The sequence below is a fragment of the Pelophylax lessonae genome (genome assembly GCF_965119305.1).
Source record: "Pelophylax lessonae genome assembly, chromosome: 2".
In the NCBI taxonomy this organism is placed as follows: Eukaryota; Metazoa; Chordata; class Amphibia; order Anura; family Ranidae; genus Pelophylax; species Pelophylax lessonae.
In genome coordinates this window covers 517,843,634-517,870,763 of record NC_138769.1, presented here as the reverse complement: position 1 = coordinate 517,870,763, position 27,130 = coordinate 517,843,634, and positions in this window count along the sequence as shown.

Sequence of the window (27,130 nt, the reverse complement as noted above, 5' to 3'; positions counted from 1 at the left end):
TATTCCAGCACCTGTCACTCTGCAAAGTACCCAACAGGTGCCAGGCCACACACCAAGAGTTAGCTGGGCACTAGGCGTCTAGTTAGTAGTTTATACTGAACACAATAAGCCTCTCTTCTGCTGTTTTTCTCTAAACTAATATCTATTATTTACTTTAAGCAAAACGCAACACATTATAAGAAGGCTGAAGAAAAAGAGAATAATTTTAAATAAAATTTGTATGCACATTTTATTCACATATTTACAGTTCTAGGTATCCTTGTAGGTACATGTCCTTTATAATAGGGTGTTTTTCTTTCCTGTTAAGTAAAATCAACTAAAAGCAGCGTTTAACACTTAGGTCAAGTTTTTATAGAATGACAAATTGCTATTCTGAAATACTTTATAAGGTCATGACCAGTTGGAATTAAAAGCATGTACTGTTTTTCACTACTAAACCTCAAGAAAAAGAATAGCATAAAAATGATGTGGTTAAGTCAGTATGTCGTTATACAGAAAGGATCATATTTGCCTAACATTTCTGAAGCCTTTTGTTTAGGCACTATGTTGCAACCATTAATGATTGGTGACCAAACAGGGGTGAGAGGGTTATAAAACCTGAAGCTGCCTCTGTATTCGTGAGCTGAGCCAGAGTTTGCCATTTTTTACATGAGCTGTAGATCTGTAACTTAACCACTTCTGGACTGGAAGATTTTCCCCATTACTGACCAGGCAATATTTTGCGATTCTGCACTGCATTCATTTAACTGACAATTACGCGGTTGTGCGACACTGTACCTAAATAAAATTAATGTCCTTTTTTTTCCCACAAGTAGAGCTTTCTTTTGGTGGTATTTGATCACCTCTGCGATTTTTATTTTTTGCTCTATAAACAAAAAAAGAGCGACAATTCTGAAAAAAAAAATATATATATATATTTTTCACATTCTGCTATATAACATTCCCCCCATAAAAATTTAAAAATCTAAATTTTTTAACATTCTAGGCAAATTTGTTTTCTGCTACATATTTTTGGTAAATAAATTACAATAAGCTTATTTTGTTTGGTTTGCGCAAAAGTTATCGCGTCTACTAACTATGGACAAGATTTATGTAATTTTTATTGTTTTTTTCTTTTTACTAGTAATAGCAGGGATCTGCGATTTCTAGTGGAACTGCAACATTGCGGCGGACAGATCGGATCCCTAACTGACATTTTATACACTTTTGGGGGGACCAGTGACACTACTACAGTAATCAGTGCTTAAAATATGCACTGTTACTGTAATAATGACACTGGCAGGGAAGGGGTTAACACTGTGGGTGATCAAGGGCTTAAATGTGAGCCTAGAGGAGTGATTCTAACTGTATGGGGGCAGGGCTTGTGAAATGATCACAGAGACCTGTGATCCTACATAGAAGGATCACAGGAGCTCTGTGATCATTCCAGAGAGAAGAACGGTCAGCTGTGCTTACAACAGCTCACTGTTCTTCTCTCTTAGCGGGGAGCAGGCGGCAATCGGAGCTGCCTGCCCCATGCATTGGAGTCTCCGCTGACGAGTGGGGGCGGGAGAGCCCCCTAGCTGTAGGCGCAGGAGGGTCAGCCTGCCACAGTGTATATGCAGTGGGCGGTCTGGAATCGGTTAAAGTGGAACTATAGGCACAAGGACAAGGTGCTATGGCAGACGGTTTCTCTTTTGACAAGGGTGCACTCCTCATTTTGAATAAACGCTTGATGCACAAATAACTCCATTGCACTAAAAAGGGGAATTTTGGATATTAAAGCAGTGTTCCAGCCTCCCCTCTCCCCCTCCAAAAATTAAAAGTCAGCAGCTACAAATACTGTACCTGCTGACTTTTATTATTAGGACACTTATCTGTCCTGGAGTCCAGCGATGTCAGCACCGCAGCCGATGGAAACATCGACTGTCGGGTACTGCCGCTGCCATTGCCGGTGAGGGTGAGCTCGAGCTGTTTTGCAAGGAGGAGTGGGCAAAAATTTCAGTCTCTCGATGTGCAAAACTGATAGATACATACCCCAAGCGACTTACAGCTGTAATCGCAGCAAAAGGTGGCGCTACAAAGTATTAACTTGAGGGGACTGAATAATTTTGCACGCCCAATTTTTCAGTTTTTTATTTGTTAAAAAAGTTTTAAATATCCAATAAATTTTGATTCCACTTCATGATTGTGTCCCACTAGTTGCTGATTGTTCACAAAAAATTACAGTTTTATATCTTTATGTTTGAAGCCGGAAATGTGGCAAAAGGTCGAAAAGTTAGACCTAGAGCTCTGAGGACGTCACCGGAAGTGACGAAACGCGTCAGTTGGACCGCATAGCGTCGTTGCGTCATGCAGGTGGAGAGCTCACCATTCTGCGAGGAGGACGTGCAGCCCGCACCGCTGACCACCAGTGACACTGTGTTTCTGCTTTTTATTATCTTAAACCCGTGTATTGGGTAATAAACTCTTTGAACTCTAATATACTACACTATTTGGAGCATTCTTTTTCCCTCCCTACTACACCAGGTTGTTTGCCCTGGAGCCTAAGGAGCCGTTACCAGCCCATAGGACTACACATAAAGGGAACCCATCTAGCCCAGGGGGCTTTTAAGCACGAATGGTTCTAGTGCCATATGGCATTTAGGACCCACTAGATCTGGTAAGTGACCCAACTTATTCATTCACTTGGGACCAGAAATCGCTGACACAGCCAGTCAAGCCTGAGCATGTGCACCTTGAATTTTGAAGATTCACTTTCACTAAGGACATTATATTTTTTTGAGCACAAGGTCACCATATACTCTGGACTGTTCCTTTATTCTTTTGTATATTGTTGATTGTGATCTATTTATTTTATATCTTTATACTTTATACACTCAGTCACCTATGCACTTTATGTCACCGTTTTAACTATTTATTTGGAATTCTGATGATCTACGTATATTTATTTATTTATTGATATTATTTCATGATATATCTTTTGACCACACACTCATGTGTATCATAGAAATTGGCATGGATATTGCTATCCATTAGTTATTTAACAGCAAGCGCTGTATTTGGTCTTTTTACAAGACCATTCACTTTTTATCACTGTAAACCTGTAGCCCACATCAAATATACCAATGATGGTCATATACAAGTCAGGAGGTGTAGAAAAAGGGTAGAAAAAAGAAAAGGGATGAGATAAAAGAAAGAAAAAATAAAAAGGGGAGAAGATTTGCAGCCGATCACCACGCTCCAGATCACCGACCACCCCTCGCTCCTACCCTTGGTAGGGACTGGAGGTATCTAATCCAGGGATCCCAAACCTTTTCAAAGTGATGTTGTAGTTCATGAAGGATGCTAGCCATTTTTTCATTTATCATGATCCAGGAAATGTTGTTTTTCACTAATGTTCGATTTATCACAGGGGATTACCATGCTCGTGCTATGGTGGTCTTAGCTGCCAGGAAAAGTAAAAAAGGTGAGAACCCTGATGTTTTTGGGTAACTCATTTGAAAGATCAGAAAATAATACCATCTCAATGTTTTTGGATATATTCAATCTGGTCATTGTTTAAAACCACTGTACTCTTGGGCATGTCCACCAGATATGGAACAGTTTCAGGATTCATTCTAATAATCAACATGTCTCCTATTATCCCTGGAATGAGGAGCAGTGGTGTCAGCTTTTTTATTGTGGCTTTTTAGAGTTTTGTAAATCACAGCTACTAGGGCTGGGCACAGGGCTGATGTAGACACATTCATAAGCAAAGACTCCTTGGACTACTGGGTGACTAGACTTGACAATTTGCCCGAGCTTACATAGCATGCACTAGAGCTTCTGGCTTGAATGCAGCTATAATCCTGTATGAGAAGGCCTTTCAGCACAGCAGAAGGTTTTGTTAAAGAGGGACAAATCCTCCTGTTCCAGGCTCAGTAGTACCCCTTCCCAGTAGTACCCCCTCAAGCTCAGTAGGACCTCCCCCTGCTCAGTAGTACCTTCTGCTGCTCAGTAGTTCCACCTCTCCTTCCTCCCCTCCACTCAGTAGCTCCCCAACACACAAGGTGCTTGTAAGTTTCAGCACTACTTGAAGCTTTTGAATGCCTAATGGGAGTGTTGCCTGCCACTTTAAACAAGCTGCTAGAAGGCTTCAGCACTTCTTGAAGCTTGTTGAAAGCCTGCTGAAGCCTGCTAGCAGCCTCCTTAAAGTGGCAATCAACACTCCCACTGGGATCTGTGTTTAACATTTACAAACTGGAGCTGAATTGTACTTTAAAAGCTTATACAAAGCTTGCTGAAAGCTCTGCAAGTGCGTTGTAAATGCTTGCTGTTCACACTGCTCTTACACAAGGTAAAGCCTGTGGGAAACAGGACATAGACATCAAATATGTTTGGCACTACGTTTGGGGTTCACAGACTTCCTGCTGGTATCACTGAACCCAGTGCAAGCTGAATTTGTCCAGATTCTCTCATCCCTAGTGAAAACACTCTGTCCCCTTCTCCTGCAATCTCCTTTCTTTAACCAAACCTTGTAATACTCTCCCAAAGGAAACTTTAAAGTGGCATTAAACCCAAAATAAAACATTTATTATATTAGCTTACCGATCCTTAGATGTGATAGTAGCAATGTTTTTCCTTTTTTAAGCCTTCTTTCCTTTATTTAGTGATCCAGCCAGTAATTCTGTTATTTTTTAAAGAGAACAAGCAGATGCATCAGTTACAGGGATGAGACAAACCATTTAAAACTGTTAGGGGTCCTTACAAAGACCAGTTTTTATTTATTTATATAAAACCTTTATCCCAAAAGAAAAAAAATGTAACTTCATATAAAGTATTATTTGGAGTCTGGCTTTAATTTATCAGTGTATTTAAATCTGCTAGTAATTCTATCACCCACCCCCCACCCCCCCCCCCCCTGAAATGACAATGTTGCTATCTAAATGTGACTACTGTGCTCATCCAACCAGAGTGAAGGCACTACAATACAGGATTTTTGTTACTGGCCAGATGAAAAAAGAAAAATAATACTGCCAACATATACAGTACAATGATTGGTAAGCTTCAATATATTACATATTTGGTTTTGGGTTAAATAACACTTTAAGGATCTGTGCTGATGCACATTTCTCAGGAATATTCCGCTGTTATCACAATTTGAATAAAAAAAGGCTTGTGAAAAAACCAAGGCAAAAAAAAAGCATGTGTGATATGCAAACAGTTTACATACTTTTGAAAACTTACTGTAAAGATTCAGAAATGTATGTTACTACCGTGTTTCCCCGAAAGTAAGACCTACCCTGAAAGTAAGACCTAGTGTTATTTTTGGGGAGGGCTGCAATATAAGCCCTACCCTGAAAATAAGCCCTAGTTTAGTGAATGAAAAATCATAGGATGCACTTTATTATTGTTTTAAATAATGTCCAATGTGTGTTTTTGTAATATTATACTGTGAAATACATTCCTTGCATCGCCCCTCTGCTCTCAGCTGATTCTGTCTTTCTCCTTTCATACCGTAGCTGACAGAGGGGGATCTCAGCCCCTCCCCTCTGCAGTGTAACACAGAAGCGCCGGTATTGTGGGAAATACGTTCGATACATCGGCCCTTCCGTGACCCCCAGCTGTCAGCGGGGGAGAAGAGGGCGGCAGATCAGCTGAGCCCGGAGCGGCAACGAAGAAGGTATTTCACACTATTGTAATCTAATCTATGCTGCACTTCTGTGTAAACTGCATAGGGGGGGAGCTGAGATCCCCCTCTGACAGCCACGGTATGAGAGGAGAGGATGAGAGACGGTATGAGAGACAGGAGACAGTGGGAGACACAGCAGTGATGTAATGAATGTGTTTTACACTATTGTATTACAAAAACACACACTGGACATATATAAAACACTAATAAAGTGCATCCTAGGATTTTATATACACTAAACTAGGTTCATACTGGATTCTTGGCACACAGGGAGGGCAGAGAGGGACAGGACAGAACATTATAAGACCTACCCCGAAAATAAGCCCTACTGTGTCTTTTGGTGCCAAAATGAATATAAGACCCGGGCTTATTTTCGGGGAAACACGGTATTCTTAGCTGATTCATTACTATTTTGGATATAATTTAATACAGTTAGGCTGACATTGTTGATGGTAAAACATTCTAGATGTTATGTCAATATAGTTACGTTTAGTCCCCGTTCACACTGGGGCGACCTGTGAGGCGACCTGGTCGCCTCACAGGTCGCCGTAGGTCGCCTTCCATAGAGAAGCTGCGGACCCGTTCTAATAGGAGCGACACAAGTCGCTCCGACTTAGAAAAAGGGTCCGGAGTTTCTTTGGGGCGACCCGGAGCGACCGTCATAGACTTCAATGTTATGAAGTCCGTGCCGGCCGCTCCGAGGTCGCGGCGCGCTGCTCGCACCGCGACCTCGGAGGTCGCCCCGGGAAGTCGGATCGCCCCAGTGTGAACGGGGCCTTAGGATAAAATGTTTTCTCCAAACATATTTTTACTTATTTTGCTATCTTTTCCACTTCCCTGCTATAGACCGTAGAGTCCTATTGGATACCCCGCGCTTAAACCATTCGCTCTAGCTTTTCTATGTGATCTCCCAAACTATTACTCCCTTTCCTTTCTGTTGCACTTTTTTGATTAGCAGTGCCCCCCTTTAGTGCAGGAACTACTCCACTTGGACCCAACCGGACACAACACCCACTCCTGGCCTCCCTCCCCTCTACTTCCCCTCACACAAATAGAATAGCAGGTCTTTCTCTTTTTTTAAAATTCTTTTTCTCCCTTCTCCCATCCCCGTACATCACACTTTTTCTCTTTCCCTACCTCAATCTTCTGATCTCTCTCATTAGAGACACAATGACTCAAAACAACAAACCTCCCCTCTCTCATTGAAACTGATATCGGTCAATGCCAAAGTTTTAAACATTCCAGAAAAACGCTCCCAATTTGTGAGAGAATTTCACAAAATGAAAGCCTGCATACAAGAAACTAATTTAAAAAAGGCACAATACCTACATTTAGAGACCATAACTACTCGCGCGCTTTTCATGCTACGTCATCGATCACGATCACTAAGACGAAAGGGGTTTCAAACTTAATCTCTAGAAACACACCGTTCCAGCTAGTGGACACTCTGCTTGATCCTGAAGAATGCTACATCCTTCTAAAAAGAAAGCTTGGTACACGCCCAATTACAATAGCTACTTATATTCTCCCATTTCAAAGCAGGTCTCCTTTTTTAGACAGATAGGTGAACTTCGATCCTCTTTTGCAAATGGCATCCTGGTCCTTAGTGGGGACTTCAGCGTTCCTTTTAACCCTCTCCTGGATTCATCTTCGGAAACTTCAGCTCTTCCCTATAGGGCACTCAAGCAAATTAAACTCCAACTACACAAACTCATGCTTCATGACACCTTGCATACGCTAAGATTGCAAGAAAAAGACTACACCTACTTTTCCCCGCTTCACCAAAAATATTTCAGAATTGACTATATTTTCTTATCCCAAGCAGATCTGACTTTTTTACATCAAGCTACTATTGAACCAATGATAGTTTCAGATGACCATCCAGTCACTGTTTTGCTTCTATTCCCTGAACAAGTGACCAAGACAAAAATGTGGAGACTCAATACATCTCTACCAAAAGATCTGACAGATGTACAATGATATATTGAAGCCATAGAGACTATTTCATATTAAATAACAACTCTGACATTTCCCTTCTCACACAGTGGGAAGCTCACAAATGTCTGCTTTGAGGAAAATTCATAGCAACAGCTTCAAAGATCAAAAAAAAAAACAACAAGCAAATATAGCTTCTCTCACGGATCGTATTCGCCCTACTTAATACTTCATATAAACAAACCAGAGCAGCTTCCACAAACCAAGAGCTACTCCAGGCAAGGAATCTTCTTCTGGATGAGCTTGAAAAAAACAAACAAAAAGACAGTACATACTCCATAAAAAGATATAATATATGTGTGGTAATAAATGTGGAAAATTACTAGCAAAGGCTGTGCAGGCTATAAAAGCTTCTACCATGGTTAGACAAATTATAGATAACCAAGGGAAAACCCATACATTCGACAAAGCCATAGCAAAACTATTTAAAAACTATTACAAATCTCTTTATAACATTCCCTTTCCCTCTAACATCCCCCAGGAGTCAAAAAAATGCACACAATTCATTTTGGAATGTCTGAGAAAATATGCTCCTCCTTTTCTCAAAGGAGATGCAGCTCGTAAATTGGAAGTACCCTTGGCGGAAGCAGAGTTTGATAAAGCCATTAGGGAAATTAAACTTGGTAAATCCCCAGAGCCTGATAGCTTTCCTCTCCAATACTTCAAGACCTTTAGTGAGATCCTCAAACCACACTTCTTGTCTACATTCTGCTACTTCCCAAATGCTCCTCGTCCTTCCCCCCGACCTTTGGAAGCATACATAGCTATTATTTCTAAAGAAGGGAAAGACGATTCCCAAGTCACAAATTGCAAACCAATAACTCTCATGAATATAGATGTAAAAATATATGCAAAAATTTAGCAAATAGAATATTGCCCCTGCTCCCCTCTCTGATCTCCCTGGATCAAGTAGGATTCATCCCTGATAGAGAAGGATGAGACAATACAACAAAAGCTATAAACATTAATCATCGGCTAAAATCACAATCTCAACAAGGTTTTTTTCTCTCCCTTGATGCCCAAAAAGCATTTGAAGGAGTGGCCTGGGACTTTATAGACATGGTGCTTGACTCTATAGGCTTTTTACCCACAATGAAAGCATACATCCAAGCTCTTTATACCAGACCCTTGGCAAGGGTACAAGTTAATGGCCATCTTTCAGATGCCTCTAGGCTGCACAATGGTACACTACAAGGTTGTCCTCACCCTTCAACCCCTTCTAAACAAAATAAGATCCACCTCAGACATAAAAGGGATTAGAATTCATAATCACACCTACAAGCTAGCTGCCTTTGCAGATGACCTTCTTTTCCTTACTTACCCCACTTATTTATACCAAATCTACTCCAGGACTCGAACCTGAAAGTAAACTACTCCAAATCAAATGCCCTCAATATTTTACGCCCACCAGACATAGTCAAACTTTGTCAAACTAATTTTCCTTTCAATTGGGAAAAGGATGCTATACCCTACCTTGGCATTCAGATCCCCACCAAGCTCTCATAAGTCTTTTATCATAATTTTGGCAGAATCCTGAAGGAGACACATGCAGACTTTAAACAATGGGCTTTTCTAAATATCTCTTGGTTTAGGAGATCAGCGCTGATTAAAATTACCATACTTACTTGTTTTTTTATGCTATGTAAACAATGCCCATATGTCTCCCAGTCTCTTTCTTTGAGGCCTTTCGTAAAGCGTGCACATCATTAATCTGGCAAAATAAACCACCTAGGGCTAAACATTCCTGTCTTACTCATCCAAAATACAAAGGAGGAATCAGTCTCCCAGACTTGCAGAAATACTACTGGGCGATCCTCTTAGCCCATATAGTAGACTGGAATATTCACCACAATATTGAAGACTGGGTTAATTTAGAATATTCTGTAATACTACAGTGTTTACGAATGCTTCCCTGGCTTCATCAACGTCATATCTCTCCTGTAGCTAAATCCCACCCACTCATAAGTCTGACACTAGAAATTTTCCGCCGAATCCACAGGAAGATCTCTCCAATACCTTGGTGGGGTCCTTTAACACCACTTCATTCTAATCCATACTTTGCTCTGGGTTTGTCTGAAGACTGTTTAATATGAATATGGCCTCATAGAGATGTATTGTCCCATCATTTCTTTAGGAGTGGAAAACTGATCAAATTGACAACTCTTAATATGGAAATTGCTTCACACTCCTTCCCACAATGGTCTTACATACAAATACACCACTTTTTGACAAACAGGGAAACAAAACAATCTTGGACCAGACCCTTTTCAATACTTGAATCAAGACATCTTATATCCACACTATATAGGTCTTTATTTAAAGATCTACCCATTTACACCAGTAGCTCATTTATTTCTTGGAACCATGACTTTGAGTTGCAGATCCCAGATTCTGATCGGGAAACCATTTGTACATACTGTATATATACACAAAGGTTCCATGAATGTTGCAATCCAGGAGTGCGGTTACAAAATCTTAACCAGATGGTACAGGACTATTGCTCTGCTAAACAAATTTGCGCCACATATTTATGACATTTGCTGGAGATGTGAGAAAGAAAAGGGGACACTGCTTCATGTTTGGTGGTCGTGTACTAAGATTCAACCCTTCCGGAAAGCAGTCCACAATATTATTTTAAAAATAACTTCTGATGCAATCATTTATTCCCCCGGCCCAACATCTCTTACATTATAAATAAACAAGGATTCCTGCGAGCAACCTACCTACATCAGATTTTAAATGCCGCAGACACTTCACTTCTCATAAAAGTGCCAATAAACAATATAATAGTGTTGCGCAAATAAAAATCTATAAAATAGTGTAAAAGAGAATAAATAATGAAATGTATAAAAAAGTGTGTATGTAAATCTCAGCCATCAAGTAAGAATCCTGAATCTAAAAATGCATGACAATGTATCATAAAATCCAATGCAGAGAGGCAAAAAAATGCAAAGTGCAAAACTCAAGTGAATATTGCAACAAGTCCCAGTGCTAAAAATATACCTCTATCCCAAAGAAGCAATACCTAAAATCCTTATCAATGTCCATGAATAACACAGCAAGGCAATGTATCCCCTGTTATTGGAGATTGACGAAAACTCCCACTATTGAGGAGTGGTTCAACAGACTTAATAAAATGTAAGAAATTGAGGAACTCATAAACATCTCTCAGGAAAGACTTTCTAAATTTACTAAGACTTGGTACTGCTGGCAAAACTTCAAAACATCTGAAGATTTTTTTGACATTTGTGAGAAATCCTTTTAACCCTAAATCATGCCTAGGCTCCACATAAGTAAACATTATCCCTGATTAAGAAGTGATAATCACCTTTCTAAATCATTTTTTCCAACTCTTGGAAACATTCCCAATCAGCTTTAAATCTATCCCTCTTCCCAATCCCAACTCTCCCTATTAATTTCCTTATTCTAGATAATGCTCTCATTCCCTTTACCTCCTATATTATTCCCCCCCCCCCCCTCCACACACACACACACACACACATTAAGAGAGAGGGGGTGAGAAAGAGGAGAGGAAAGAGAGGCAAAGATGGGAGAGTGGAGAACTCTCAACTAATTTTTAACTGCTCCTCTCCCATTCCCATTTTGTCGCCCCCCCCCTTTTTTCCCCCTCACTCTTCCTTCCTCCCTTTCTCTTTTCTTTTTCTTCTATTGTAAACCAATACAAATAGAACATTTACAAACTTACCTTGAGGTGGTCCCATTGGTTTTCCACCCAAGTTCTAATGTTTAAAAAAAATATTCTGATAACATTTTTAGCAAGTATTGTGTGCTCTCATGATAAACACAAAATTCCAACATGGAAGAAGATTACCAGCTTCCTATGAGGCTTAATTTTTTCAGGCTTAATCACAAGGTTCGAATTTGTTATTCACATGTTTATCGTTTCAGTTCTGTCATGGTAAATTCTTGATCACTTTTGTTACAATGTGTTTATACCATGTTCCTATCCGTAAAGTTTCTCTTTACTTTTATAATATGCTTTCTCATTTAAACTTTATGAAAAAAAAAAAAAAAACATGTGTACTTTGTAATGGCTGTAGTATATGTAGACAGGGAGAGGCTGTAAAGGCTACAGGAAATCAGCAGAATTAAGATGTAACAAATGAAAAAAGTAGAAATCTTGCCCTCCAATATCCCCCAATTCTCTAACATATACAGCATTTTGCTACCTACATGACGTTCAGTAAAGTCTAATCTTGAATAAAAATCAACATTAAAAAACCAATATAGTGAAAAATATAGATTTAAATGCACAGCCCAATGATAGGAGCAGCAATATAAACTTCAGTGCACAGATGTGCACAAAAAATTGGCAGTGACTTGAAAAGGGAAGAAGTGATCCAGTACAGTGCTCCAGAATCATCCACTACACCCCTGTGAAATGGACACTCACCAGAAAAGCTGGCTGCCGTTACAGCAGCAAACACGCACTCTGTGTAGATCCGCCATCTGATGTGGGGAAGGCTGTTCAGCAACTCGCACCATCCAGATGTAGCTGGGGTAAATAATGCTTTCAGGAGCCAGATGGAGTCTCTATAATGTAGTATTTATTGGATGTATATGTTAAAAGCCAAAATAAAATGAATCCTAAAACCATATGACAATGGGTGCCACTACTGACCCAGTATCAGACAGTGGCCTACTTCAGCACTAGTTTCTCCTCTTTGACGTGTTTTGTCCAATAGGACGTTATCAAGGCATCAAACTAGTTTATATAGCCTCTCAAAACTGCTCAAATCACAGTGTCTCCTTAGAAAAATTGCCTAGTAAAGTCTTACATCTGCTTTAAAAGACCTAACAGTGCCTACGAGCCCTACACTAATCTTTTGTTGTGCAGTTTGTCAGCTGCACTCTCTATGATTTTCACAGATAAAGCAGATTGTCAATATGGCTGTGGCAACATCACCATTTTATAATGTGGGGACTGGCTTATCCAAAAGCCCCCTTTTTTAACCTTCTAAGCTAAATGATCTAAAGGTAAAAGACCATACAGTGTATTATGGTTAAATATTTATATTATTATATTATTTAATATTATATTATATTATAGTTAAAAAAAAAATGGTCCTGCCAATTCCTGTTTTACTTCTATGGGATCATGAATCTCAAACACACAGGTTTTACTGTGAACCCATGATAGTAGTAAACCTGAATCTAATCCTTAAATCTTTATTAGGCTGACACTGCCTAGGCTGAAAGAAGTACACCTTGGATCTTTGCAATACATGGTGCTAAATGTAGTTGTTGATCACTTCTCAATGCTTGTTCTAACAGTTGACTAAGTAAAGGGTGGAATTCCATTGAGTGAAAGGGTTACATATCAACTTATAAAAAGATAAGTTATCTTCAAAACCATTAGTGCAACTTGGCATCTCAGATTTCCTCTTTCCAGCAGAAAATTAGATGCGCTTATTAGATAGAATACCGTATGAAATGACTTCTCCTTGCACATGTGATATGTGCAATAAAAAATGCCGAAATAGAGATTTGACAGTTTCAATTCACTGCCTGTAAAAGTTGTCAACATTTTAAGCATAAATGAATTTTGTAGTATAAGAACACACTCCAGGATTTTTCATCTCCTGCCAGCAACATTTTCCTAGTACGCATCCTAGATTAGCCTGATTCATTTTATACACACACTGTGGTAAATCTCTGCTACAGTCATATTGTGAGTTTTTAGAAAGTGTTGTATTTTCAAAAGCTGTATTATATATTTCCCAACCGAAGTCCCAGAACACTGCTGTTTAAAAAAGCAATCCTTTTCTGAAACTGTGACCTTTTAAAACACTATGATATAGATCTGAGAAAGTATATCATATTTTTTCCCCTGCATTCCGTTTTGACAACTTTATTCATCTATGTTATATTTTATTTGATTTACATGTGTATGGATGGAAATACACATTTTTCATCAGGATTCTGTTTTTGAAAAACATAGCCCACAAATATACTATTACTTGTAGCTATACTAAAGAACCACTTACCAGTTCACTTCTAGTGAGTATGCAATAGGACTAGTAAAACAGGAAAAACATGCCCACTTGATTTGTTCAGTAATAGGACATATAGATCAGAAATGTATATGACAATTGTCCTTTTACTCCAAATACTCATTGTAGGACTGCTCTTTGATCTTGATTATTATATTATATGTTCCAAATGAAGCACTGGTGTTCCATACTTTACTTAATAGGCCTGGGGGGGGGGGGGACTACACAAAGGCATTGTATGGCATGTATCCACGGGAATAACTCCAGCTGGTTTTACACCTTACCCCTGGAGCCTTCTCCAATGGAAACACCAAGAACATCATTACACACTGAGCTGCTTAAGAGGAAAAGAATACTCTCTGTTCTTGCATCCTTGGAATTTCACCTTATACTTTCTGGGGCTGATTTACTACAGGAGAAAAGCATGTTCTCTTTGAAAAGTGAAAAATCAGTTTAGTGAATGTAGTGAAGCTGTTCTGACTTTAGCCATCCAATCATATGTGAGCAAATTGTTAGTATTGTTGTTGCTTCCTTAGACCTTTTGAATGAGTGTACAAAATCATCAGCTGGAAAAAAAGAGACAAGAATTATATCAGTGTTTTTTACAACAATGTTGTAAAGAAGAACAATAACTACAGTATAAGTTTGCCTCATCAACTATCATTGTGTCAGGATAAAATGGGACACACGAAGCAACGGACATAATAAAGAATAAGATGAGGAGAGTCATTGAGACAAGTATTATCAGGGTAAGGAGGACAAATCAACCTTGTTATACCTTGTGAGAAGGCTAAACCTAATTTCATCAGACATGTTAGTGCTATTTGCCTTCATGATTAGTAGAAATGGGTGAAAGGTTCGGCCCAAGCATGAGTTTGAGTCAAACACTGCCTGTTTGCCTGTTCAATGAAGCCGATATATCGAGGCGTTCGACCAGTCGAACGACCACAATGCACTGCGCCGCCGCACAGTGCTTTGGAAGCCCTGATTGGCGGAAGAAATTACATCTTTGCCCAGTCAGAGAACATAGCACTGTCAGAGCCATGATTGGACACTGCGATTGTGACTCTATCCAATCATGGCTCATTGCTCTTAGTCCCACTGCACACTATAAAAATATTCTTCCCATTTGTAGTGTGATATTGGCATGGAGAGAGATAGAACAGGGCTCTGTTCAGTACTACTAGAGAGTTAGTGTGCTACAGTGTACTATTCTGATGCTATTGTCAGTGTAGAATATCGGTTTAGTGTGACTCTAGTGATAGTGCAGCATGAGTGTAGTTTGACCGTTTATTTTTACTTTAATGTCACTTTAGTGTGAATCTAACGACAGTTCAGTCAGTGTGAGTATAGTTTGACCATTCATTTTTACTTTAGCGTCAGTTTATTTTGTCGGGGCAGGTTTCCTACAGTATATCTTAGTGCGTTAGTACACGTTTAACGCAGCATATTTCAGTGCGTTACTCCACATTTAACACAGTATTTTTCAGTGCCTTTAAATTGAAAATAAAGAATCATTTTCTTTTTTTTTCTTTTTAAAGCATGATGTCAGAAAAAAGTTTGCTTTATATGGTAATTGTCCTATGATGTGTCTGTACTTCATGTTGCTGTTACATTTTTTTTTTCTTTTAAACTTGACTACGCATTGCTTGCCTTGCTTACCCTGGGTTGCTGTTTTACTGCTGATATCACTATTAAGAAAAAAAAAAGAAAACATTTTTTTTCCCTTATTTTAAAGCATAGTATGTCAGATTGGCACAGATTCTGGAAATCCTGTGTCAACATTTCTGATAAACAGCTTGGCATCACATTACACCTGGATATTTAAGGAGTGGTTGGCCTTTCCAGTTCCTTTACAAAAGCTCCTTAAATGATGGTGCAAAAAGGCAACATGGGTACAGTCAATTGCACTGAGCACATTGGGTATTTAGGCAAAAAAAAAAAAATGTCAGCAATTATTGCACAATACATTTGCTTCAATATAGTACTGCCCTATACTGTTTAAAGTTTTTTGAGGGGTTTGAATACGGGTTGAATATCCTTTCATATTTTACATTTTTCTATTGAGAAAAATAAAAAAATATTTCTAAAATCTAACCTTTGTGTTTTTTTTTTTTTTTATATGTTAACCTTTACATTTTTCCTACATAATAATACATTTTTAGTTTTTTTTTTTTTTTAAGAAGTTCTGGTGTATGCTCGCTGATGCACAGATTTGGAAACCAGCTAGATAGACCACTACACGTTATGATGATATCATACAGTCAGAGAAAACAATGCAGTTATCCTGCTATTCATGCTGTGGTCCCTAAAAAATCTGTTAAATCTGCCTCTGTGCAGCAGTTAGAAAAACTATCAAGTGCAATGTTGAGTACTGGATAGTCCTAGGAGAGGTCAAGAAATGCAAGTGATCATTTAGCTATTTAGGGACATACCTTTCAAAATAGGTTTTGATGAACCTCTGATGGATGGTATTATGACGTTCATCAGAATTGATTTCTGGAAGTGTTGGGATTTGGTCCTCGTCTGTTTGTCAATAAGGAGAATTGGACAGCAGACCAATGAGCCATATTATGCAGCACACAGCAGGCCGCAAACCTGTCCCCTATGCATACACTGGTCTCTTCCATAGTTAGCATAGTAGCATGCTCAGTGTGGCATCTCTCCATTCCCCTACTTCTGCCACTTCCCATGCTGGACATTGGCTTGCAGGCACAGTAAAATTATAATAAACAGTAAAAATGCTAAAGCCCTCATTCCCACTCAAGTGGTCATCTTTAATCTTTCCTACTTTGGTATTCAAACAACATCATCCTTTCATACATTTTATCACCTAAACCTACCTGTATGATTGAATTTGCATCGCATTCGGACTAAAATTATGCAGGACCTATTTTTTCATCCACGCTAGAAACTGATCGCATGGGTGTGACACACGCAGCAGTTCGCATAGGGCAGTGTAAACTGCCTGCGAGAGGCATGCAATGCAGGAACCCGCACTGGAATCATGCTGGTTCCCACATCGCAATAGTGTGAACCTAGCCTGAGATAGATGGCCATCATTAACCCTTTGTCTTTTGGCTGTCTTTATGCTATACAAATAAATATTTTCTGTAATACTTATTCTGTACTCTTTCAAAAAAACATAGTTACTTTTTTATTTGAAAACTTTTTTGGTCTAAATCATTTAAATTAGTATGTGGGAAAATTAAGCTGGGAATTATTGAAATTACTTTAGATACTTCTAAAAATTAAGGTGGTCCTGGAATGCTGAATCTCTTCAAATATTTTCATTCTTCCACAGGTTGTTCAGTTATTACAAGCGTGACAGTGAGAGGCCCTGCCATGGTATGAGTTTAGTAAATTGGTATAGAGATGACACGGGATTCTCAAAAGTTCCATTTAAGAAATCCCAGCATGTGGATCATATGTGGAGAAAGCTCTGTTTTAAGTTTTCCCCAGGGTTGATATTCCCACGTCTGGGCCTAGAGTCTGAAGGTATGGAAGTGTCTTGAGTGGGAGGGAATGTTCAATCTTGTGTCCGGACTTTGCGCGACACCTGCAGCCTGTGTGAGTGCACAGGTCTGCAGGGTTTGTTATAAGCCTAGTCATAGCTACAGCAGTTGTAGTTTCTGCGTTTCAGAAATACAGACAGAGTGTGAGGATAGAAATGTGCTCCAGCCAGGAGAGGTGACCTACTGGGGAGACAAGACTCCACAAGATTCCCTTACCTGCAGGACCAAAAGAGAGTCCCCTGTAGTGCATTTGCACATCCTTCCCAGCAAGGAGTATTATCTCCAAGGGTTAGGCTGGATTCATCTCTTTTTCATGGATAGTGTAGGACCCACTGATAATGGGGTACTTTGACGCAGTAGTGGGCTTGAGCACGATATGGCCAAATGGTGGGACCAAACCCCCATTTTTATTTATGGATTGTCTTCAGATTTGGTAGTTATTTCTTTTGCATTTGCGCGCTATTCTTTTTTAATATACATGTCTTTTGGTTCATAGCTGCAGCAGCTTTAGAAATACATGGGTATGCTCCCCCAAATTTTTTGCCTGTTTATTATGTATTCGGTCTGACCAGACTATCGAGGTTGAGCAACCCTCCCCACCCCCCCACACACCTGTACTCAATCAGTGTCCACCATCAAGTGGATATAGGAGGAGTCCCCTGTAGTGCATTTGCACATCCTTCCCAGCAAGGAGTATTATCTCCAAGGGTTAGGCTGGATTCATCTCTTTTTCATGGATAGTGTAGGACCCACTGATAATGGGGTACTTTGACGCAGTAGTGGGCTTGAGCACGATATGGCCATATGGTGGGACCAAACCCCCATTTTTATTTATGGATTGTCTTCAGATTTGGTAGTTATTTCTTTTGCATTTGCGCGCTATTCGTTTTTAATATACATGTCTTTTGGTTCATAGCTGCAGCAGCTTTAGAAATACATGGGTATGCTCCCCCAAATTTTTTGCCTGTTTATTATGTATTCGGTCTGACCAGACTATCGAGGTTGAGCAACCCTCCCCACCCCCCTACACACCTGTACTCAATCAGTGTCCACCATCAAGTGGATATAGGAGGAGTCCCCTGTAGTGCATTTGCACATCCTTCCCAGCAAGGAGTATTATCTCCAAGGGTTAGGCTGGATTCATCTCTTTTTCATGGATAGTGTAGGACCCACTGATAATGGGGTACTTTGACGCAGTAGTGGGCTTGAGCACGATATGGCCATATGGTGGGACCAAACCCCCATTTTTATTTATGGATTGTCTTCAGATTTGGTAGTTATTTCTTTTACATTTGCGCGCTATTCTTTTTTAATATACATGTCTTTTGGTTCATAGCTGCAGCAGCTTTAGAAATACATGGGTATGCTCCCCCAAATTTTTTGCCTGTTTATTATGTATTCGGTCTGACCAGACTATTGAGGTTGAGCAACCCTCCCCACCCCCCACACACACCTGTACTCAATCAGTGTCCACCATCTAGTGGATATAGGAGGAGTCCCCTGTAGTGCATTTGCACATCCTTCCCAGCAAGGAGTATTATCTCCAAGGGTTAGGCTGGATTCATCTCTTTTTCATGGATAGTGTAGGACCCACTGATAATGGGGTACTTTGACGCAGTAGTGGGCTTGAGCACGATATGGTCATATGGTGGGACCAAACCCCCATTTTTATTTATGGATTGTCTTCAGATTTGGTAGTTATTTCTTTTGCATTTGCGCGCTATTCTTTTTTAATATACATGTCTTTTGGTTCATAGCTGCAGCAGCTTTAGAAATACATGGGTATGCTCCCCCAAATTTTTTGCCTGTTTATTATGTATTCGGTCTGACCAGACTATCGAGGTTGAGCAACCCTCCCCACCCCCCCACACACCTGTACTCAATCAGTGTCCACCATCAAGTGGATATAGGAGGAGTCCCCTGTAGTGCATTTGCACATAATTCCCAGCAAGGAGTATTATCTCCAAGGGTTAGGCTGGATTCATCTCTTTTTCATGGATAGTGTAGGACCCACTGATAATGGGGTACTTTGACGCAGTAGTGGGCTTGAGCACGATATGGCCATATGGTGGGACCAAACCCCCATTTTTATTTATGGATTGTCTTCAGATTTGGTAGTTATTTCTTTTGCATTTGCGCGCTATTCTTTTTTAAAATACATGTCTTTTGGTTCATAGCTGCAGCAGCTTTAGAAATACATGGGTATGCTCCCCCAAATTTTTTGCCTGTTTATTATGTATTCGGTCTGACCAGACTATCGAGGTTGAGCAACCCTCTCCACCCCCCCACACACCTGTACTCAATCAGTGTCCACCATCAAGTGGATATAGGAGGAGTCCCCTGTAGTGCATTTGCACATCCTTCCCAGCAAGGAGTATTATCTCCAAGGGTTAGGCTGGATTCATCTCTTTTTCATGGATAGTGTAGGACCCACTGATAATGGGGTACTTTGACGCAGTAGTGGGCTTGAGCACGATATGGCCATATGGTGGGACCAAACCCCCATTTTTATTTATGGATTGTCTTCAGATTTGGTAGTTATTTCTTTTGCATTTGCGCGCTATTCTTTTTTAATATTACATCACATATTGGCAAACATCTTGGTGTAACCACTCAGTTTCAAACATAGCATGAATAGTGTACTGAGATGACATAACAGTAGAATATATAACATCGTGAACTGACGCATTTCGGGAGCAACATCTCCCTTCTTCAGAGATCAATATATTCAAGGTATATCTATAAAAGAACAATGTTGTTGAGGTATGCAGTAATACTAAGATTTTTTGAATAAAAAGATTCAATCAAATAATGAGAACTCAATGGAGTACTAAATACTCACAAATCAATGAAACTTAAATGGAGAAATTGGACTCCTGTGTGGCACCGGCGTGTCATGTCTGACCCGGGAGCTGAAGGGTCCCAATATGATAGCAACCAGAGAAGGGGGTCCATGGTAGGTAGGTGATGAATGTGCAAATAAGATAAAGCACCTTCCAAACCTGTCATGTATATAAGTAAAAATAGTAGTGAGGAAGTAGCATAATGCTACCAATTGTAATTGTAACAAGTCCCTTGGGCCAATTTTTCTTGTTTGTATATGTATTTTGGGATGGAGGAGTGTTTTGGTGGGAACCAGACCATTGCCCCTTTTTGTATTTGTATTAGGGTGGAAGACACCCACTGTGCCCATTAATGATCTGGTTTCCTTCTGGCTGGAAATTCAATATTGGTGCCCCCCTTTTCTTTTAATGGTTCATCTAATTTATTTCCTTTTTCTGTATGCTGCATGCAACTATTTATTGAGTTCTTCCTCTGTGACGCCTTTCACACTGGATGTTTGATCTTTTTATGATTCATTGGTTCCTGTGTGCTAGGTGGTGTGTGTTCCAGCCCCAGGAGCTGCGATGTACGAAGAGGGAGTCTTTGCCTCCCTTGCTGTCCCCGCCCTTCCCCTTCCTTTGGACGAGCGGGTCCACCTGTACATCGGCGTCATGCCACACCTCCAGCGTTGTGCGTCAGTGCTCTCACTGACGTCGCCGTGCTGCTTGCGTGCCTTTACATCTACGGGATGGAGAGGTCCGCCTCCAGCATTCCTCTCCTCCACGAGATCACAGATGCCGCAGCTCTGTTTGATCTCCTCTTACCCGTCGCATGACGCTAGCGTCCCATTTTTGCTGCCAGCTTCGGATCAACTTGGTAGGTTAGTCACCGGGCCATTTCCCCACTATTCTTTTTCTGGTTTACCTTCTCCTCACACTCACTCTCCTTGGGTCAGCATTTCCACTCTTCCACCCACGATCTCACCTCACTCTTTTTCCCATCTTGGACTTTGCCACAACACACCGTCACTTATTCTTCCCCATTCACTTTATGTTTTTTTTTTTTTTATTCCCCTTCTTAATTCCCTCTCTCCAGCTCACTCTCGTTCCACTAATTTTGGATCTCTATTTCTTTCACATCAGCCGTTCCTACCTTATATACATTATGTATGCCAATTACAATTGGTAGCATTATGCTACTTCCTCACTACTATTTTTACTTACTGTATATACATGACAGGTTTGGAAGGTGCTTTATCTTATTTGCACATTCATCACCTACCTACCATGGACCCCCTTCTCTGGTTGCTATCCTATTGGGACCCTTCAGCTCCCGGGTCAGACATGACACGCCGCTGCCACACAGGAGTCCAATTTCTCCATTTAAGTTTCATTGATTTGTGAGTATTTAGTACTCCATTGAGTTCTCATTATTTGATTGAATCTTTTTATTCAAAAAATCTTAGTATTACTGCATACCTCAACAACATTGTTCTTTTATAGATATACCTTGAATATATTGATCTCTGAAGAAGGGAGATGTTGCTCCCGAAACGCGTCAGTTCACGATGTTATATATTCTACTGTTATGTCATCTCAGTACACTATTCATGCTATGTTTGAAACTGAGTGGTTACAGCAAGATGTTTGCCAATATGTGATGTAATATTGCTTGTGTTGTATATCATCCACATTATAGCCATTGAGCTACATCATGTGCCATTGAGCACATGTTACTATTTTTATCTTTACAACCTATGTATATTATGCAATAAAATCAAATATTGCTTTATTCATCGATTGTGTACTTCATTGCTCTCCAGCCACCAAACACGTACCTCATACAAAGTCATGCGGGCCAATTTTTCTTGTTTGTATATGTATTTTGGGATGGAGGAGTGTTTTGGTGGGAAGTAGACCATTGCCCCTTTTTGGATGGACGCGTATTGGTCCCAGAATGAGACGGCAAAGAAGTAGCAGGGGGATCATGCGAAATGGGTTTTAAGCCTAGGAGAATTTTTCCGCCACCTTAGATGTTAGAAAAGGAATAGGTCTTGCCTTTGTATGAAAACTTAAGGGTAAATGGAAAGGCCCACCAATATTTAATGTGTCTTTGAGAGAGAGCTGTGAGGAGAGGCTTGAGGCATCTCCTTCTTTGGATAGTGGATGGAGAGATATCCATAAAGATTTGTATCAGATGGTTTTGACAAAGAAGCTGAGGTTGCGTGCAGGAAATTTTCATAATCTCTTCTTTAACGCTATAGAAATGCGGTTTGACTACCACTTCCTTAGGGTTCCCATCACAGGGAGGGGGGCCCAGGGTTCTGTGAGCATGATCCAATTCCAATCTATGCTGAGGTATATCAGGGATGATATCTCTAATGAGACCCTGAACCACCGTAGGGATGTCTGTGATAGAGTCTCATTCTAAAGTTATATCTCCTGGACCTATTCTCTAGATCGTCCATCCTGGAAAGAGCTGTGTCAAGTTGGTCTTGGATGAGATCTGTATTCTGGTTGGCTTTAAATGCTGTGGTGTCAAGCTTATGCTCGATCGTCTCCCTTCTAGATCCCAGTTTCTGGAAGTCTGCTTTAAGTTAAGTTTGAGTTTCCTTTTTTTTAGATTTTTTTAATTTATGCCTACCTAGACTTCAAACAACTCTCTGCTGAAATGGGTCACTGGAATGCAGAAGGAACTCCAGTTATTTTAGCAGCAGTCACAATGGAAATACCTCAATAAACACAAAAAAAGCAACATTAACATCCGGGACAGGAAAATTACCAGAACCATATTAATGCATGTTACCATGCTGACATGAAAAAAAAAAGACAGGACACAATACATACATAATTTGAAAAACCTGTTCGGATGCCAGGATGGCCTTGCACACATGAGATATTCCAACGGCAAACACGTTGTATCAAAATTCTGCCAATATATTGTAAATATATGGAAATTCCACTGTGTGAACCCCTGGGAACTTGAGCTGTGATATCAGGTGTCTAGGGGATATACTGTGTGGAAGGAGCATAAGATGGATCTGCATGGTTGTGATGTCTATGACATCCATAGTAACTATGGGACCCTTTTTCTGGGTATATTTATCCGCAATTGTAGAGAACAGTTAATATCACAAAGACCTTAGTTCGGCAGTTATGCTCTCCTCTGTTCCTGCATTGTCTGGAAATGTTGATTTTACAAATGTATCTGATTACGCTTATTCCAATGTGCTATAATAAGCAATCTTAATGAAGGTGGTACAGTGATGATGTATCGACTTCCACAGAGATCTATTCAATGTGTGGTAAGGATCCGCTGGTATATATCATCTGTGCATATGTCTGGTGCATAACAGTCACTAGGGATAGAAGGATACTTTACCCCCTGACCTGTAACCAGTCACCGGCAAGGCACTGCTGAGATCCTTTGCCAAGATTCTCTGAGGATGTTTGAATTTCAAATGGTGTCCTTCTTGTCTGGTTACATCTGCCTCCTGCCATCTGGTGTACTCCGGTCTCTCCAGAGTGCAGAGATGTATATCACTGCTTTTCATTCCTGCTTGGTTCACATTGCCCGCCACCCATCTGGGGATGCCGAGGGAGGTGTCACAGCTGTATGACATCAATGTCATCATGGTAACATGCATTGATATGGTTCTGGTAATTTTCCTGTCCGGGGTGCAATGCTGCTTTTTTTTTGTGTTTTGAGGAATTTCCATTGTGAATAATAAACACATATTGTAACTTTTTGCTTTGTATCCCAGTTGCCACTTTATTTGTTAACATAGTAGCCTCTTTTTCCCTGTGCCTATACAGGGTATTTTTTTGCAGTGTGTTGTTTAGGCTATGTTGACAGACACCATACAGGTGCAGGCATGACTGGGTAAACTAATTGCATAACAAGCCTCGACTTATACTTCTTATATTTTAGCAGCAGCGTTGGCTAAACCCCTGTCTAGCAGCACTGAGAACTTGTGGAATAGGTCTGCTGGGTTCAGGAATGTGTCTTTGCTGTGGAGTACAGGCAGAAATGGGGAATCAGGGTGAGCTGTAAAAGCTCCTATAGGAGAGAGCATATAGTCCTCCAGTGTGCGCCCTATCAGGGATTCAGTTGATGCAGGGGAGGGGGTCACATCCTGTAGGTTACTCACATTCCTGCTCGATGCCAGCGGAGAAGATGCGGACTAGGTAAGAGGTCCTGTCTCCAGGTTGCCTTCCTCCATGAGAGCACATGTTGTAGACTCGGCCGCCATCTTGGAAACGGCCAGGTCTGCAGTGGACTGAAAGCTTGTCCGCAGATCTCTTCTGGCTGTTACACCGGACATGTGTAGAAGCCTGAGGTTTTTGCCCCACTCCAGGAGCTCAGGGATGCTGGCATTGTTGGCTGTAATAGTCTGTTAGGTGTACCAAAGAGACGAGGTGGTGTAGAGCTCCTTGTTTAAATGGCCATCTTGCATGCGCCTTCCAGCATTTTATAATTTCTTTGCACATTGTATATCTGATCTTTACTGTAGTTGGCACAAATCCCACCTAATTTATAAATGTATTATGTTTTTTGTTTAAAATATCTTCATTTTGCCACATTTATTATGTATTCTCCTAGATTTTCTTCTCTAAAAAAAATGAACCTATATATGTCAAAACATCCAGTTGATCTTTTTTACAAGTGCTGGTAGTTTTTTTTTTATTTAAAATTTTGCATCAAACAGAAAACAAAAAGTGCTGGTAGTTTTATGTGTGTCAGATTATCTTCTGTTCCCTGCTTGGCAACTTTCCTCAGTAGATGATTGCCAGCTTCTGGGAGAGTCTGGGCCAAACGTGACATCAAAGCTGGATGTAATGTGAAACCAGCCACAGCAAAGAGGATGGTTATGGCATTTCCGGCCGAGCTTTGATGAAAGCAGTAGTCTAAACATAGCAGTAATCTAAAGATAGCCCTGATGTTTCACTTTTGAAGCAGAGAAAGGAATTGAGGACATATATTCTTTAATTCCTTCCACTAGAGCCTCAGCTAAACTGAACGAACAAGAAGTACTCTGTACAGAGACATTAGGTGAATGAACATTGGTAACAACCACCCAATTTGTTAATTCATGAGAGGAGGGGGCTGGTAAATATTACATACCTAATGCCGCCTCCTGCTCTCCATCCTGAATCAACCTCCTGGTGGGAGGAGAAGAAGGGGACGCCACCAGGCAGCCCCAGGGAAGGGACATGCAGGGGGATCGGCTGCTGTGGAGGGGTTAGGTATGGGGGGGCAGGGCAGAAGGGGGGTGGCATTTGCAGAGTTGGATCCCCTTCTGGATGCTATAGCTAAATCTTGTGGATGGAAGAGAAGGAGAAGCTGGCAGGGGGAGTCCCAAGAGGATCAGTGCAGTAAAAAGGACTAAAATAGGGAAACCATTTGGAGAGTTTGATACCCCTGTGGCTCCCCTGTTGCAGTACCTGAAGCCATTGGGATGGAGAGGAGGAAAATCCGGCAGTGCTGCAGGGAGAGCCACAGCTAGATCGTTGCAGTGGGGGTATCCCATTTTGAATAGCTGCAAATAGCTGACAAGATACGGATCACAACTACGTATTCTTTTGTTCAGTAGAGCCTGCTGAACATTTTTTCTATAAGCTCATGGTCACTGAAGTGACTATGAACTTACAGCAGAAAGGAGAATGCCAGTGATGTGAAACTTACTGAGCTGGCTAGCTGGAAGCAGTTCTGTGCTGTCATAAGTTTTAAGTTTGTTGGCAGTGAAATATTCAAAGAAGGTTGGCAGGTTGCTATGCATTAAAGCCAAGTGAACCCATTCAAACTGTTCAAGGGGTAGATTTGGAGCTAATTCTTGGGTAGGCCTTAAACTGACTGACTTGAGTAGGCCTTAAACTCTCTGAAGTGTGTAGCAGGTTTTACAGGCATTGGGTCTGATGTGGGTTTGCCATTGTTACCGGTGACACCTTCAGCCCATTTAAGCTGAATACCCAAGTGTGAGATTGGAGACAATGACCATTCCGGCATCTTTGGTTTGTTTTGTTTATTTGAAAATGGGGATTGGAGAAGGGAATGAGTGGGATACTCCTCTGGCTCAACTAGGTACAACTGGGACACTTTGCAGAAAAATGCCTGTTAGCGCTGTCTTGACGCCAGCTGGATGCTGACCAACGCTTGCTGGCGTTTAAAAAATACTGACTTGCTGAACTGTGCTTGAACTTGACTTTTGACACTCTGGCTAGCTCAAAAAGTCCTGGACTGTACTGAGACTTGACTCTTGACACTCTGGTTAGCTCAAAAGTCCTGTAAATCGCTCCCCCCCCCCCAGCCCTTCACTGACTGAGGTAGCTCTTTGTAACTGCTTGGGCTTGCTGCAACTCTCAACACTGCACACCGCAAGCTGTACACGTTAACTCTTCAGGGCCCAACCGCTGGCGCCCCCTTTACACTTCAGGGTCCTCTCACTAGGCACCCCCTCTGAACTTCAGGGTCCTCTCACTAGGCACCCCCTCTACACTTCAGGGTCAACACTGGCACCCCCTTTACAGCTAGCTGGCTCCTGGATTCCTTGGACCTTCGCCGAACTGGCCCCCTCTGCTAGGCAGACCCCCAGGGGCAGTTTACAGTGCTCATGAACTGGGAATGATTTCCTGAAACTGGACCCCTCTGCTCCGCTGGTCCTCGGCACACAAAATCCTCTCTGCAGCTCAGCTCAGCTCACGCCGTGCCCTCAGGCAAGCCGCCCAGGACACCCGATCCTGCTGACAGGAGGAGAGACAGCCGTGCTCTCCCTCCTGGGACTCTGCTTCCCACCAAATATGCCGCGTCATGGGCTCCCCTCATACTTATACCCACTCCCAGAATCCTGTGCAGCAGAATCTGCCTTTCTGGGGTAGATACAGGCCTGAGTGTGCCATTGGCTGGGTTTCCTCCACTGCCCTATGAGAACCCTCTCATGGAGCACAGTGGAGAGACTCCCCAGTGTCAACAGCTACACCTGGGAGACATGATAGCCTAGCTTAAAATCAGGGCCCTGCTGTTAGGCAGCTAAGGCCCACTATATTTTGCCTAGCACCTACCTTGTAGGGTGCTACAAGTGGAATATAATTTTAGCTTCTTCTTGTCCTTCCAAGGATGTCATGCCATTATCA